Source organism: Anolis carolinensis, chromosome 2 (assembly GCF_035594765.1).
Source record: "Anolis carolinensis isolate JA03-04 chromosome 2, rAnoCar3.1.pri, whole genome shotgun sequence".
Taxonomy (NCBI): domain Eukaryota; kingdom Metazoa; phylum Chordata; class Lepidosauria; order Squamata; family Dactyloidae; genus Anolis; species Anolis carolinensis.
Window position 1 is genome coordinate 168247088 of NC_085842.1, and position 17072 is coordinate 168264159.

Genomic DNA, 17072 nt, shown 5'->3' on the forward strand with positions numbered 1-17072 from the left:
TCTCCCTCTAATTAGGACTTTATTTTTCTTTTCTTTTTGTTGTATCAACCTTGAGGCGTGGATGATGGGTTGTGTTGTCAAATTTTGAGGTTGGGGGGCCTGTACTTTTGTTGTTTTGTGAATTGCCGTGATGCCATCACTCTTTTATATATATATAGAAGTATAGATGTTCTGTCTTGTACCTCAGATGTACTCTTCTAGATTTATTAGATGTTTTATGGCACGGAGGAAAGATACACTCAAGGCGTATTTTTGAGGAAAACAAGATATTATCTTTATTAGTTTGATCAGAAATGTGTAGTGGTTACAGTCAGGCACTTAAGCATAATGGTTTCACAATCAATTAGGCTCTGGGCTTAGAACAGTTTCAAAACTCTCAATGCTGAGGTAACTTCACTATGTTAAAATAATTCAACAAACAGGACTCTTCGGATTTTCTTAAATCTATCCATATTCATCACTTCCAAAATTTTGTTCAACCATTTGTCTTTTCTGGGTATTTCATGTTGTTTCCACTTTCTGGCATATACTATTTTTGCTGTCATAATTAGGTAATTAAAAAGTGATTCTTTGTTTGGTTCCATCTTCAGATCCGTAATCCCTAGTAAATAGTACTCGGGTTTATTTATTATTCGCAAGTTTTTTTCTAAGATCAAATGAAGCAAAAAATCAGTCGTGATACCTAGAGCTCTCTGGAGGAAAAGGACAGTAAAAACATATAGGAAACTTACCGTAGTAATATTATTGTGTAGTACTCTTGCTAAAATGCTGGCTTTGTCATGGGAAGTCCAGATTTAATTTTTTCTCCTGCATTGAAGACCGTTGGATATCTTGGGCCAAATTGCCATATCTCTGCATTTCCTTCCACTAGCCTCCCACAATCTGAAACATCCCAGATGAATTGGGGGATATTCCCACCATTTTCAGCCTTTGCGGCATTTAGCTATATTGATGGGGAATGATAGGAACCGTAGCACAATACATTTGGAAGGCACCAATAAGTGGCAGGGATGCGTCTGGTTTCCTTGCCATTGTGTAGATGAACCGGTTATGGGTTTCAGTCCATACTGAAAGGAGATGTCCAAGATGCTGAGTCCAGTCTTTAAAACATAGTCCCATTCCTGTTGTATAAACCGGTCTTGTTCTCAGTTCACTAAGAAGCTCAGTCTATATCTCTCAAGCATTTATGAGAGATATGAGAGGGACAGGGCCTTCTCGGTGGTGGCTCCTCGGCTGTGGAACTCCCTCCCCAGCAATATCCGGCAAACCCCATCCCTCCTGGGATTTAGAAGAAAACTAGAAACTTGGCTCTGCGCCCAGGCATTCAGCGAATAAGCTCATGGGCTGATGTAATCGGGTCGCAAATCTGTAATTGTAGCAGTATTGAATGACTGAGGATGGTGCAACATCGCTGCTTTGCAGCATTTTAATTTTTGTATATTTTTATCATGTTTTAGTTGTTTTGTTTTATAGTATATTTGTTGCTGGCCCTCGTGGCAGAATGTAAGCCGCTCTGAGTCGGGGAGAAGGGCGGGGTATAAATGCATGTAATAAAATAAATAAATAATAAATATTTTATTTACAGTATTTATATTCTGCCCTTCTCACCCCAAAGGGGACTCAGGGCGGATTACAATGAACACATATATGGCAAACATTCAATGCCAACAGACAAACAACATATATAGACAGACACAGAGGCATTTAACATTTTTTTCCAGCTTCACGATTCCGGCCACAGGGGGAGCTGTTGCTTCACTGTCCACTAGTGGCTGTACTTCCTCATTCCTTTCCTCATGTTTTGCTGGCAGTTTTATGATGTTGTAAATTAGTTAAATTAGCCTCCCGCATAAAGCGTACCTAAATTTCCCTACTTGACAGATGCAACTGTCTTTCGGGGCTGCATAGGTCAACAGCAAGCCGGGCTATTTAATGGTCGGGGGCTTAACCCGACCCGGGCTTCGAACTCATGACCTCTCGGTCAGTAGTGATTTATTGCAGCTGTTTACTAGCCAGCTGCGCCACAGCCCGGCATTGATGATTTGTGGCCCTAAGTTAGTGAGTGGTGTATCTATTGCAGGTTTTGGCTAGCTTTAAAAGGGCAATCCAAGGTGGTGAACCTATTTAGGATTAGCACACAGCATTTGGGTGAATCTTTAAAAGCCTAGATTAAACTTGGATTTGCCATCTCAGTAACATGGAGCCACCACTGCTCTCAAGAAGCTGGTTTTGGACCCTCTGATGGCTAGCCCAAAGGGCTAAACTGTGAGCTCTCAAAGAATATCCAGGTTGTAACCACTAGATTCCCTCTGATCTTGGAAGTTAAACAGGGAAAGCTCCAGTTAATATTTGAATGGGAGATCACCAATGAAAAACTGGTGTTGTGGGCTGTACTTCAGAGGCAGGAACTGTCAAAACCACCTCTGAATATTCTTTGCAGAAAAAAATGATGTGAAATTCATGAGGTTACCATAAGTTGACAGGCGATTTGAAAGCACAAACATGCACCTATGATCTAATAGGTTTTTCCTGGCTTACTGTTTTGCAAGGGTAAAAAGAACACATTCCCAATGAATGGTCAAGGGACTTCAGTTTTGTCTGATGAGTGACAACAGCAGATGGAAATAAAATCGCTTCTGGGTTTCTTAGCATCCTTCTTTCCTAGGTCCTTTCTGTTCTTTGGGTCTTTGTGACCTTATTGCCTGCTTCCTATCCATGTTCTCCTGCAGTGCAATGTCTGTCTGTCAATCAGTCTCCTTCTCTCTCCCCCCACCTTTCTCTGTTGGATGTTCAGGAACAAGAAAAAGATTGAGACATATTGCTAACAACGAAGGGCTAAATTACATCCCTGTCTCCTGGTGTCAACCAGAGAGCCCTTCCTTCCAAAGCCAAGTGATTAAACATTAATGAAATGTTCAAAGATGTGCCTGGATTCCTAGAAGGCCTCTATTAATTATGAGCTCCGATTTGAGAAAAGTTCACAGTCATTTCATAGGGATGGAAATTGAAGAGCAGCAACTGCTACTGCCAGATATATAAAAAAAATCTGTAACACAACCAAAATTTGTATGACAAAAAACACAGCACAGTTTGGTCCTTGAATGGCTCAAGTAACTCCACAGTGGAGTCTGTCCATGCACCAATTCCCTGTAGGTGAATGAATGGGCTTGACCCAACTCCCTCCTGCTGCTCTCAATGTTGCTTTTCATTAAAAAAAAAACCCAAAAAAACACCACCACAACCACCTGTTGTGAGGAGCGCAATATGTTCCTGAATGTTGCCCAAGGATGGGAGAGGGTCTCCTCTACTCACTCCTTCTGTAAGATCCTAACAACTTATTTCAATATGTGAGCATATTTTGTACCTGAGACAAAGGACAAGATGGTGCTCCTCTTCCCCATCCCATGTATAGAAGTCATCTGTCATATCTGTATTACTATCAGTAGAACCCTCCTGTTTAAGCAGCTCCACTGGCTACCAATAAGTTTCTGGGCCCAATTCAAGGTGCAGGTTATCACCTATAAAGCCATAAACAGTTCAGGACCTGCCTATCTCCACGATCGCCTCCTCCCCTACAAACGTACACGGGCCCTAAGATCATCTGGTGAGGCTCTTCTCTCGCTCCCACCTCTGTCTCAGGTGCAGTTGGCGGGGACGGAGGAGAGAGCCTTCTCGGTGGTGGCCTCCCAGTTTTGGAACTCTCTCCCCAGGGAGATCAGGTTAGCTCCATCATTATTCATTTTCCACCAAGAACTGAAGACATGGATGTTCCGGAACGTGTTTGAATGAATAGCCCATCAGACTCAGTTTCTAGTTCATGTTTACTAATCAGTTTGGCACTTTATCTTGCTCCTCACCCTATTTGTTATAGCACTTTAAGGGGAATTGTTCTCATGTTCCACCCTTACTCACTTGGATTTTAGCTTTGCACTCTATGGAACACTACACGAGTCTCCCCCTGCTGTGCAGAACAATTTAATGCTTAGGTTTTTATGACACTGTGATGTTGTTTTATCTTGTGTTGCATTGTTTTAATCATATTGTTTATTAGATTGTGTGTATTGTAGTGCTATATTGTTGTCCATAGGTGTTTTAAGGGGACCCAGGGAAATGCGTATAGGAGGAGGAAACATCTGCACAGTCTAGCACAGTGGTTCCCAACCTGTGGTTCATGGACCACCAGTGGTCCCCAAGAACTAAAATATGGTCCACGGCCTAACTGTTACTACACCATAACAAGAGTCTCGCAAAACCCTCTTATACTGCCAAGGCAATGGGGATGTCAGGAGTGGAGAGGCTGACTACCCATGAAAGGCATGACAACAAGCCTCCTGACTGCTGCTTTTCCTCCTCCTCCCTCCTCCTGTGTGAAGCTGTTCCATGTGGTGCCTGGAAGTGGGGACAACTTGGTGTCTTCATTTTTAGGCCTGTTCCTGAGATTATTTGGGGTGCTGATTCAGAAAGTTGCATTGGATAGACCACATGGGCTCTAGATGATTAAATATGGTTTTCTGTGGGCGAGCTGATGGCGACTACTGGATGGTATATGTTCTGTATCAGAAACTAGAGCTGATGTGGTCTATCCAATCCAATTTTCTGACTCAACATCCCAGATAACCAAACCAAATCTAAAGTTGACCAAACACCCATTTGTCACCCTTTTGGTACTAATGTTGGAGAGTGGTCCCTGGTTAAAAAAAGGTTGGGAACCACTGGTCTAAGAGGACCAGCAAAGACCATCACTGACCCCCAATATCTGCCAACTGACACAGTTGCTTTTCTCTATCTAAGCATAGGTCAGGACAAAGGGAAATTCAAATGGTGATGCTACATGGAGGCAACGTGCAAAAACCAGAGTGTGTCTCCAACGAGCCATCTCATCTTCTCTTTCAGAGACTGAAAGCTAGTATGGCTGCTGGCTGATATGTTCTGGAAGATGTCGTATAAAAACAAAATAGCTTTCCCAGATAAAGAATCTTTGAACTGCCAGAAAGTTAATAACAATAAATTCTGCAGATTCCATGTAGCATTAAGCAATGGCCAAGCCCATTGGGAACAATGGTTTCAGGCATGTCCTTGATGGTGGGGTGTCAAGAACACTCTCCATCAGAGAGTATTTATTCTTCTTCCTGCTCTTGATATACAAAATCCTGAGAAAGTTACCTTTTTGGACTACAACTTTCAGAGTATCTCAGCTGTCAGGGCCAGAATTTATGTTGGCTGAAGAATTCTCCTGGACACCTGGACTCGTTGCTGACACTTGATGCTCAGGTGTCAGTGGTGCCCGGGAGGGCCTTTGCACAGTTAAAGCTTGTGTGCCAGTTGCGAACGTACCTTGAGAAGTCTGACTTGGCCACAGTGGTACATGCCTTAGTTACCTCCAGATTGGATTACTGCAATGCACTCTACGTGGGGTTGCCCTTGAAGACAGCCAGGAAACTCAAATTGATACAACATTTGGTGGCCAGGTTGCTAACTGGAGCTAATAATAAGGAGCTGACAATCCCCCTATTAAAACAGCTCCACTGGCTGTTGATAAGTTTCCGGTCCCAATTCAAGGTGCTGGTTATCATCTATAAAGCTCTAAACAGTTTGGGTACAGCTTATCTTCATGATTGCATCTTCTACTATGAACCTGCATGAACTTTAAGATCTGCCGGGGAGGTCCTTCTTTGGTTCCCGCCACCGCCACAAACATGGTTGGTGGGGATGAGGGAGAGGGCTTTCTTGGTGGTGCCCCCCCCAACTCTGGAACTCCCTTCCGAGAGAAATTAGACTAACCCTCACTCTGGCCACCTTCCGGAAAGACCTGAAAACTTGGCTATTCCAATGTGTCTTTGACTTAATTGGTTACAATTTGACTTGGCCCTTCTACTCCTACCTTAATACTGGGCCTCTGCACTTTATTACTAGCCCCTTGTATCAATGGCCTTGCAGTATATTGCACATGCCGTATTATGCCCTGCATTCAGCACTGAACATGCCCATTGCACCCGGCTATTAGTTATCGGTTGTTGAGCTATGTTTTTATGATTTTTTATGTTTTTATGAGTTGAATTACTGCAATTGCAATGTATATTTTATAGTTGTTACTGGGCTTGGTCCCCATGTAAACTGTCCCGAGTCCCCCTGGGGAGATGGGGCGGGATATAAGAAGAAAGTTATTATTATAAGTCTAGGAGAAGTAGTTGCAAAAATCAATGTTTCTTGCTTCCTTCCTTGCTTGCTAGTAATGAGGTAAACTAGTGATAATCAGATGGCAGTTATTACTGGCATGTCAAGAGCTGGCTCTACCATTACGCAGAGTGAAGCAAAGGTTTCAGGTGTTAGAAAATGGGGCAGCAAGGCAAGGCGATTCTCCTACCATTATTTTCTGTTGGAGACAGTTGTGTGCTTTCCCTAAGGTAATTCATTTGCTCTGGATTTTAGTGTAAACTTCAAATGAGTTATTCAAAGTACCAAACAAGTTTTCAATGTCGGATTCAGCACTTTGTAAATTTGGGACTAGAGGTTTGAACGGACTCATCACTCCTGTCAACATCAGAACTCTCACTGACTGAGGCTCCACCTTGGCTGTTGCCTCAGGCTTAGGCTCGCCCTGCTTCTGTTGCTTCTGTTGCTTTTTTACTGCAGCCTTTTGGGCTGGGAGCAAGGAAGAAGGAGCCAGGAGCACCAACAGATTGCTGGGGGACCTCCTTCCAGGCCTTAGCAGGTACCCAGCCATCCTGATTTTTTTTTTTTTGCCTTTCAGAACAAGCACAGCTCTGCTAATTTCATCTGGGTGCCAGGAGTGCAACTAGTGCAAATATAATGATACATTAAAGACCAATACAATTTCAAGTTAATTAGGAGGCAACTAATTTTCTCAGCAGGAGAGCCCCTGGAAGATATTGCTGTATTAGTAATGGCACCAGTGAATCTTCTTTCATTACATTTTACTTTTCTGGACAGCATGATATCCTTCCATTAATCTGTTTGCTCAAATTGAAGGAGGGAGAGATAGAGGAGACAAAAGGGCAAGCAGAGGACTGTGGTGTGCTGAAGTAGATGAATAGAGGCTGTGAAAAGAAGCCTGCTGTTACCTGGCACATGAGTTTGAGGCAGCCTGACTATGTGTAGGAGGAGGGCATAGGAAAATGCGTGTGTGTGTTAGTTTGTGCTGGGTTGTGTACCTACGGCAGGATGGGGAAAGTATTCTTGGGACTTCTTCAGACATGTTGCAGAAAATGGAGGGGAGGGGATTGTCCTCTTAGCAAAGTGTATAATCTCCTTCTATTTTAAAAGACATCATTTCATTTTACAAATCCCATCAGACACTTTATGTTCTGTGCCCTCCTCTGGAACCATCACACCAGAGAGTGCAGTCCCTACCCACTCTGTATTAGTTTTTTTAATCAGGGAAAACTTCAAAATCCAGTACTGTTTTAATCCCCTGTGCCATGATTTGTTCTTTCCATGCCTAATAATAATAATAATAATAATAATAATAATAATAATAATAATAATAATAATAATAATAGCACACTGGGTGCCGTGCCAAAAAATCTCAGCCGGCATTTGGAAACAATAGACATTGACAAAATTACAATCTGCCAACTGCAAAAGGCCACCCTACTGGGATCTGCACGCATCATCCGAAAATACATCACACAGTCTTAGACACTTGGGAAGTGTTCAACTTGTGATTTTGTGATATGAAATCCAGCATATCTATCTTGTTTGCTGTGTCATAATAAAATAATAATAACAACAACAACAACAACAACAACAATAACAACCATTGATCATATCCTCAGCTGCTGTAAGAAAATTGCACAGACTGACTACAAACAGAGGCACAACTATGTGGCCCAAATGATTCATTGGAACTTATGCCTCAAGTGCCACCTCCCAGCAGTAAAGAACTGGGGGGATCACAAACCTGCAAAAGTATTGGAAAATGAACATGCAAAGATACTGTGGGACTTCTGAATCCAGACTAACAAAGTTCTGGAACACAACACACCAGACATCACAGTTGTGGAAAAGAAAAAAGGTTTGGATCATTGATGTCGCCATCCCAGGTGACAGTCGCATTGACAAAAAACAACAGGAAAAACTCAGCCGCTACCAGGACCTCAAGACTGAACTTCAAAGAATCTGGCAGAAACCAGTGCAGGTGGTCCCAGTGGTGATCGGCACATTGGGTGCCGTGCCAAAAGATCTCAGCCAGCATTTGGAAACAATAGACATTGACAAAATTACAATCTGCCAACTGCAGAAGGCCACCCTACTGGGATCTGCATGTATCATCCAAAAACACAGCACACAGTCCTAGACACTTGGGAAGTGTTCGACTTGTGATTTTGTGATACGAAATCCAGCATATCTATCTTGTTTGCTGTGTCATACAATAACAACAACAACAACAACAACAACAACAACAACAACAACAACAATAATTTTATTTTTATATCCTGCCTCCATCTCCCCGCAGGGACTCGGGGTGGCTAACATGGGATCAAGCCCAAATTTCCACAATACAACAAGATAAAAAATGCCTTGTTGCCATGTATTAGACTAGAACTATTTTAACCCCTTTTGCTATGATCTTATCTTCCCATGCCTTGCTGCCATGGATTAGTCCAGTGCTATTTTAACCTCCTTTGCCATAATCTGCTCTTCTTTACTCTGGAGGAGCAGGAGACATCATTCTTAAGGCAGATATTTTCTCTCCATGGGTTCCTCTGCTCTCCTTTCCAATGCCCTTACTCTTGAGGGAACTCTCCACCTTATTTATTTAATTTATTTAATTTATATACCTTGTGTGACTGTGGAACTCCGCATCTGTATATTTGCCCACAATATTCTAATTCATGTACAGAGAAAGAGTGGTTTAAAGCTACAGACAATGCAGTCGCTATTGCCCACTTTTGATCTAAAACTGTTTAGCTGCTTGTGATCCCTTTATTTTATCAGTTTTAAATGTATTTATTATGCAATGCTTTTGACACAAAATAAATAAATAAATAAATAAATACATACATACATACCTCACTCTTGAGGAGAGAGGAAGCATTGTTCTTAAGGCAGACCCCCCCCCCCTTTCTCCGGGCTCCTCTCTTTTCTTCTCAGTCTCATTACTCTCAATCGCAGAAGTCTGAAACAAAGCTAAAAATCTAGGAGTAGCACAACGTTGAAAGCCAAGATTACTATGAAGGAGAAATGACAAGAAAAACAAAGTGCTGATAATTTTGAAATGTTGACATTTCTAATGATTAAATCAATTTAAAAATACCATGCCAGGCTCATGAAGGAGGATTTCGGGAAAGAATTGTCAATACTTGGTTGGAGACTGCCCATAGGAATGCCCATTGCTTCACATCACTGAACTGAAGCGATCCAAGAAATTGGACAAATCCCATTTCGTGTGTTTCCCCCCCACTTTCTCCTATTTCTATCTGCATCAGGAGCTCAGAAGACAATTTCTCTCATCTAACATTCCCCCTTTATTTCTCTACACTGGAAGTAGTTTTACATCGTGTGAAGGGCTCCATGGCATCCCTAAAATGTCTTAGAAGTGTGTGGAAATGAGCAAGGACTTGTGTCTGATGAGTGCCTTGTCATCTCTCCAGTATGGGCCACGACCAAGCCAAATCTAGGATTAAACAATGAATAACAGACATTGAGCACCAATCAGACTTAGCTAGCACCCCATCCTTTATCATCAATGGAGTCAGTAGGTTTTGTTCCTCCCCTATGAAATATCGAACCATGCTGGAGGTTTCCAGCCATCAGAGCATCTTCATTCTGGCATGTTGCTATGCCCTCCTGTCTGCCGTATTAGAAGGTCGCTACTGGAAGATCCCATACTCTGAGAGACTGTGCCCCTGTGACTGGACACAGAGAGACCACAGAACATGTGCTTCTTCAGTGTCATGGTTTGCAAAGGCATTGTGCTGTGTGTGTTAACTGGAAAATGAAGTTCATGAAGCCAATTGGCTGAGCCTGCAAAAGACCTGGGGATTGATTTGATACTGTTTCTGTTCTGCTGCTGCGGAACCAGTTTGGACAAGGTTTTCTGTGCTGACTGAGTACTGCTGGAGAGAGAGCTGTGTACTCAGAGAGGCCTTGCTATTTTGAGGCCTATTTGCTGCTGAGAAAAGTGGAAAAAGAACCAAGACTGTATTCTTCTCTGAAGCAGATTTGCGGACTGAGAAAGGACTATTTATGACTGTGATCTGAGGGACCATTATAAACACTACTGTTTTTGATCTCTTGGAATCAGTAAAGTTCCTGTATTTTTGTTCTGCAAACCTGAGTAGCATGTTATTGTTCGGAGGGTGACTCTGGATCGTGGGCACATGTAAGAGCTTCCATTTATCATCAGTCCATAACATTCAGTGCCTGTTCTATAGAGATATTTGATCCCGTCTCATTACGCCATGGCTATACAAACACCTAGGATGCTCTGGACAATTTAACATCTCCTTCCTGCTTTCAGACACTATAATTTATAATGTCACCAAGTTCTGCATGGCAGAAATTAAAATCCAGTGGTTGATGACTAATAGAACAAACTAGTGGCACAGTGTGTTAAAGCGCTGAGCTGCTGAACTTGCAGACCGAAAGGTCCCATGTTCAAATCCCGGGAGCGGAATGAGCGCCCACTGTTAGCCCCACCTCCTGCCAACCTAGCAGTTCGAAAACATGCAAATGTGAGTAGATCAATAGGTACCGCTCCGGTGGGAAGGTAACGGCACTCCATACAGTCATGCCGGCCACATGACCTTGGAGATGTCTACGGACAACGCCGGCTCTTTGGCTTAGAAATGGAGATGAGCACCAACCCCCAGAGGCGGTCACGACTGGACTTAACGTCAGGGGAAAACCTTTACCTTTTAGACTTTTAATTATGGTATGGATATTGCTCCCTCCTCTGTTTGAATGGACTTCCCTTCTCCGTGCGACATGAGCACCCCTATTCCCTCTCTTCAGATTCCCTTCCCTTTAATTCCATAAATTGTGTTGGATTTTAATATAATCCTGTATATGGCTTTTAGCTTAGATTCTTAAATTAATCATCTTAATGTCCTAACAATGATATGCTTATTTTAAAGTTTTAAATCTCTTAACTCTGATATGCTTGTATAGGACTATGTCCCTCTTCTCTCAAACTCGTCACTGACCGTAATAAAGTGAACGTGAACTTGACTTGAGTGCCTTGTAGTGCAATAATCAGGATCTTTTACCACTAGCTAAGGCTGGTGGGAGTTAAATTTTAATAACACCTTGAAAGCACACAACCATAAACTCACACACAATAAATGTCTATGGTTCCCAACTAAATGGCCAAAACTGTCTGGTCTGTCCCTATGTTGCAATCTGCAGGTGTCTTCAGATGCAACTTTGATACTATAAAAATAGGCAGAATTATCTCTGTAATATTTTTTGACTGTCTTCTGCACTGGCTGGGCAAATAGGTTGCGGGCAAATAGGTTATGCACCAACATATTTGCACGTAGAGGAGAGAAAGAAAGGCGGGGAGACATGCATGCATGCGAGGAAGAGACGGAAAGGCAGAGAAGCACACACATGGAAGGAAGAGAAGGAAAGGTGACCCCAACGTATGATTATAGCAACTCCATTGGGGTCCCGATGCATAGTTTAAGAAGCTCTGCTCTAATGTGGAAAACATGTCTTCCATGAATTTATCAATCTAGTACACTATATTCCCCCAAGGAAATCACTATTCTCTCCATGTCGGCTTTTTGCTGACTGACCTAACAGAAGACAAAATTTGTTGTCAGTTACTGCTGTCACACATCATGTTAGGCTCATGCTGCTTGTGTTAGTGCCTGCTGCTTGTGTTAGCTCCTGCTTCTTGCACTAACTCCTGCTGCTTTGTGCTGGCTCATGTTGCTCTCACTAGTTCATGTTCCGCATATTTATCCATGTTTACCATTGATTGGTTGTATGCTTTCTATTAGTTGCTTACAGTGGCTGTATACTACCAGTACCTGTTTGTTAGTTGCTCACGGTGGAGAAGAGCTTGTGGTGGATAGGAGGTTGTGCTTGTGAAAATGTAGTGGAGGTGAAGAGGTTGCAATGATGAAGAATTCCTGACGAAGAGGTGGCGGTGGAGAAGAGATTGTGGTGGCAAAATGGTCATGCTGATGGTAAAAATGTCATGGCAGTGAAGAAAACATGTTGTTTAACAAGGGCTCTAAAAGGCACGAGAGATGGTGCTAGCAATCTCAATAAGGCAAAGAAAATCCATAAAGTGCTTTCTTTAAGTAAAAAGTCTGAAAGTCCCACTTGATAAGGAAAGAAGAAAAGTGTTCTGAGATTACTAAGATCTATTGAAAGAATTAATCATCCATCCGTGAAATTGTGAAGAGGGGAAAAAATAATGTAATTTTGCTGTGGCACCTCAAGCTGGAAAAAACTATGTCCAGAGTGTGGGATAAGTGTGCAGTAAAAATGAAAAAAAGGCCTTCAATTTGTGGGTGGAAGACATGTACAGAAAAAGCATTCTGGTTGATGGCAATGTGTTATATCAGGTATTACTGCAAAGAAGAGATAGTTGCACAGAATTAGGAACAGGTATTGACTTATTAATGTGAAACTGACTGGAGAGGCCACATCTGCTAATGAAGAAGCTGCTGTTACTTTTCAAGATGAGTTTAAGAGGCAATAATAAATGAGGAACTGGAATAACTTGTTAAGACAGTGTTTCTCAAGCTAGGGGTTGGGACCCCTGTGGGGTTGTGAGGGGGTGTCAGAGGGGTCCCCAAAAACCATCAGAAAACACATATTTCTGATGGTCTAAGGAACCCCTTTGGCAGAGAAGGCTGAAGATCTCTGTGCCTGTTTGGCCCAATTCTATCATTGGTTGGCTTCAGAGGGCTCTTTGATTATAGGTGAACTATAATTCCCAGCAACTACAATTCCTAAATGTCAAGGTCTATTTTCTCCAAACTCCACCAGTGTTCACATTTGGGCATATTGAATATTCGTGTTAAGCTTGGTCCAGATCCATCATTGTGTGAGTCCACTGTGCTCTTTGGATATAGTTGAACTACAACTCCAAAACCCAAGTTCAATGCCCACCAAACACTTCCAGTAATTTCTGTTGGTCATGGGAGTTCTATGTGCCAAGTTTGATTCAGTTCCATCATTGCTGGAGTGCAGAATGCTCTTTAATTGTAGGTGAACTATAAATCCCAGCAACTACAACTCCCAAATGACAAAATCAACCCCCTCCAACCTCACCAGTATTCAAATTTGGGCGTATATGGTATTTGTGCCAAATTTGATCCAGTAAATGAAAATACCTCCTGCATGTCAGATATTTACATTATGATTCACAACCGTAGCAAAATGACAGTTATGAAGTAGCAACAAATATAATTTTATGGTTGGGGGTCACCACAACATGAGGAACTGTATTAAGGGGTCACTGCATTAGGAAGGTCAAGAACCACTGTGCTAAGATCTTTTCTGAGGAGGAGGAAGATGAAGAAATGAAAGGAGAACCAGCCATGTGAACGTTAGAGAAGATTGCTTAAATGTTTCATGGTGCGTATTATAGGATAACATTATAGAATATGATCCTTGGATGGAAAGCCACATTAAAGTCACATGTATGGTCACTTTAAGATTACAATCTCTGTAGCAACACTTTGAGGAATGAAAAAGAAAGAGAACAACTTTCCATTACAATGTTCTTCCAGAAGAGTTTGGCAATTGAAAATCCCTGACCATCAACATTGTTTGTTTTTGATGTAGAAAATACACGTCTGCTCTTGACTTTGACATCTTACTTATCCAAGCTAAATGGGCCGGCAGCACCTTGGATAAGGGAATATCTTGGATAATAAGGAGGGATTAAGGAAAAGCCTATTAAACATCAAATTAGGTTATGATTTTACAAATTAAGCAGCAAAACATCATGTTATACAACAAATTTGACAGAAAAAGTAGTTCAATACGCAGTAATGTTATGTTGTAATTACTGTATTTACGAATTTAGCACCAAAATATCATGATATATTGAAAACATTGACTACAAAAATGGCTTGGATAATCCAGAACCTTGGATAAGTGAGTCTTGGATAAGTGAGACTCTACTGTACTTCCAACATCAACATGGAACCATTGACTGTGTTCTGGCACTATCATCCAGAACCACCTTCCGATGATCCTCCGTCTGATGAATCTTCCTCTTCTGACAAAAATAGGGTTCTAGATACCATACAAAAAAATAATATTATACAAAGGTCCTGGAATAGATCCTTTGTGTAATATGTGGGTCTGTTGTATGTGGGTCGGGCTGTGGCTCAGCTACTTAGTAGCCAGCTGCAACAAATCACTATTGACTGAGAGGTCATGAGATTGAAGCCTGGGCTGGGTTAAGACCCCAGCCATTAATAGGCTAGCTTGTTGTTGACCTAAGCAGCCCAAAACACAGTTGCATCTGTCAAGTAGGAAATTTAGGTACCGCTTTATGCCAGGATGTGATGTCTCATGGGCCTTGTAGTCCTGTTCCTAGTGCCATCGAGGCAGATGAAGACGAAAACATGGGGTTTTCGCCGGTTCAACAAGAGCCGGAGTCTTTTCACCTGCCGGATGTTGATGTTTGTACCCAAGAATTCAGTAAAACAGACCTTGGACATTCCTCGCCTCCGTTCTCTAGGAGAGAATCCTATTGTGCTGACAGAGGAGTCAGGGAACAGAATCACAGGAGTTTACGGATTGCTGCCAAACAACAAGCTGATTAGACCTGCTTCCCTTGGGAAATTCTAAGGAGTCTTGCATCTGGACAAAGTTGGGTTTCGCTTCCCGTTCTCTAGGGAAAGAGGTTGTTGGTGGGAAAACGAGACCCAATATAGGTGCCTGACGCGGGAGAATCTTTGCGGAGTCAACAGAGCTGCTTCAGGAGTGAGATCGTGTGTGGACTTCGTAACCCCAGTTCCTTGTTTCCCGGATCAAGAATTCAAGTACTGCCTTGCCTTGCTGTTATCCACGGACCTTGTTCCAAGATTCACTGGTTGCCTTGTTTCTAGTCACGGACCTTGTTAAAGAACCAAGACTATTTCCAGCTTTGTTGTCAAGCTTCCTTGGACTTTTAAGACTCTGGCATTTCCCCACACTATTGCTTGGCAATAGTGTGTGTTTCGGTATTGGATATAAACTTTGAACTCTAATATCATTTATTGGACAATACATTTTTGGACTATATTTGACCTCATTTGAAATGTCTGCTTCTGAACTATATTCTTCACTTGTTTTTATTACTTTTATATATTTCCTTAATAAAGATATTAGATAGAGATTGGCCTCCGTGTATGGTTCTTGGTGCCCTGCTGCCTGGGGTCTGACACAGGAGGCTAATTTAATTAATTCACAACACCATAAACTTGCCAGCAGTGTGCCGAAAGGAATGAGGAAGTAATACCATCAAGGACTCAGTGTCACAAGTGGTTGGTGAAGCGGCAGCTCCCCCTGTGGCCGGAATCGAGTATACCCTCATAAAGCCAGAAGCTGGAAAATGTTAAATTGCCTCTGTGTGTGTCTATATGTCGTATGTCTAATGGCATTGAATGTTTGCCATGTATATGTGCATTGTAATCCGCCCTGAGTCCCCTTTGGGGTGAGAAAGGTGGAATATAAATACTTTAATAAATAAATAAATAAATAAATATGTGTTTGAGAGTGAAGGGCAAGACTCTATGTTCGGCTGGATTTACACAGCGCTATATCACAGGATCTGATCCCATATTATCTGCTTATCCCAAATGATTTGGCAGTGTACTCATATAATCCAGTTCAAACCAGATCATTTAAGATCAGATCCTGGGATATAGGGCAGTGTAGATCCAGCCTAAGAGACAGGGTGAGGTTATGTCCCCCTACTACCCTGTTTCCCTGAAAATAAGACATCCCTTGAAAATAAGATCCAGTAGAGGTTTTGCTGAATTGCTAAATATAAGGCCTCCCCCAAAAGTAAGACCTAGCAAAATTTGTATTTGGAAGCATGCCCAGCGCCCGCCAAACAGAACACCATAGCATGCAGAATTGTACATGGAAATAATGGTAGTAACAAGAAATTCTTGATAAGATTCACAATTTGTCTGGTTATGCTGGTTTGTGATGACAACTACTGTACAGTATATAATAAATGTTCATTTTTTTGTTCAGCAATAAATGTGAATTGTTCTTCATGGAAAAATAAAACATCCCCTGAAAATAAGACCTAGCATGGCTTTGGGAGCAAAAATTAATATAAGATACTGACTTATTTTTGGGGAAACATGGTATCCTAATTTGGCAGGAACATCTGCTTCTAAAATGTGCCAATTTTTCTCTCTTTTCTGCACTTCTCCTGTTTGTGATAATCTTATTTGAGTGTCTGCAGACTGATTTCAAAGTGTAAAAGTAGTTTGCGTTTGTTTAATCCAGCAGGAAGAAGAGGACAGAAGGGGCGGACTTTTGCTTTTCACAGAAGACTCAGGTAAGATCAAACTGCTGCCATTTCTCCGGTTGTTAGTTCTGCAATATTAATGACTTCGGATGTGTCCCAGTTTTCATCTGTGCAATGGTGGAAGTTATGGGAGGACATGTTTTTCCTTGACCCTACTCACTGTTTCCTTTAGCTATGGTGCAAATAACCCAGAGGAGCTGAAACATTTTTTCCCACCACCAATTTTGTAATCTAGGTGAAGCAAAACACACTTGCTATTGTTCTCCTTCCGCAAGTCATTGGCTCAACTGTTATGATGTCATAGAACATTTGTGATAAATCTAAACTGCTGCTAGGGAACAGCTTTGGACAAAACTATCTTCTTGTGTATGTGTGAGAGAGAAGGAAACAGCAACCACTTTTTAAAAAGCCAGGGATTGAATCAAAAGAGTCGAAATGACCTACCACTCTCCATTGGAGCTCAGCTGACATAGCAATTAGAGCCAGGAAAATATAATGCCTCCCTCCAGAATCCACTGCCTGAAGAGACTGCTTAACATTGAACTGAATCGAACTCTTTCATGTTACGTCAAGCCAATCTTGAGGTCCACATGGGCCGGGAAATAAA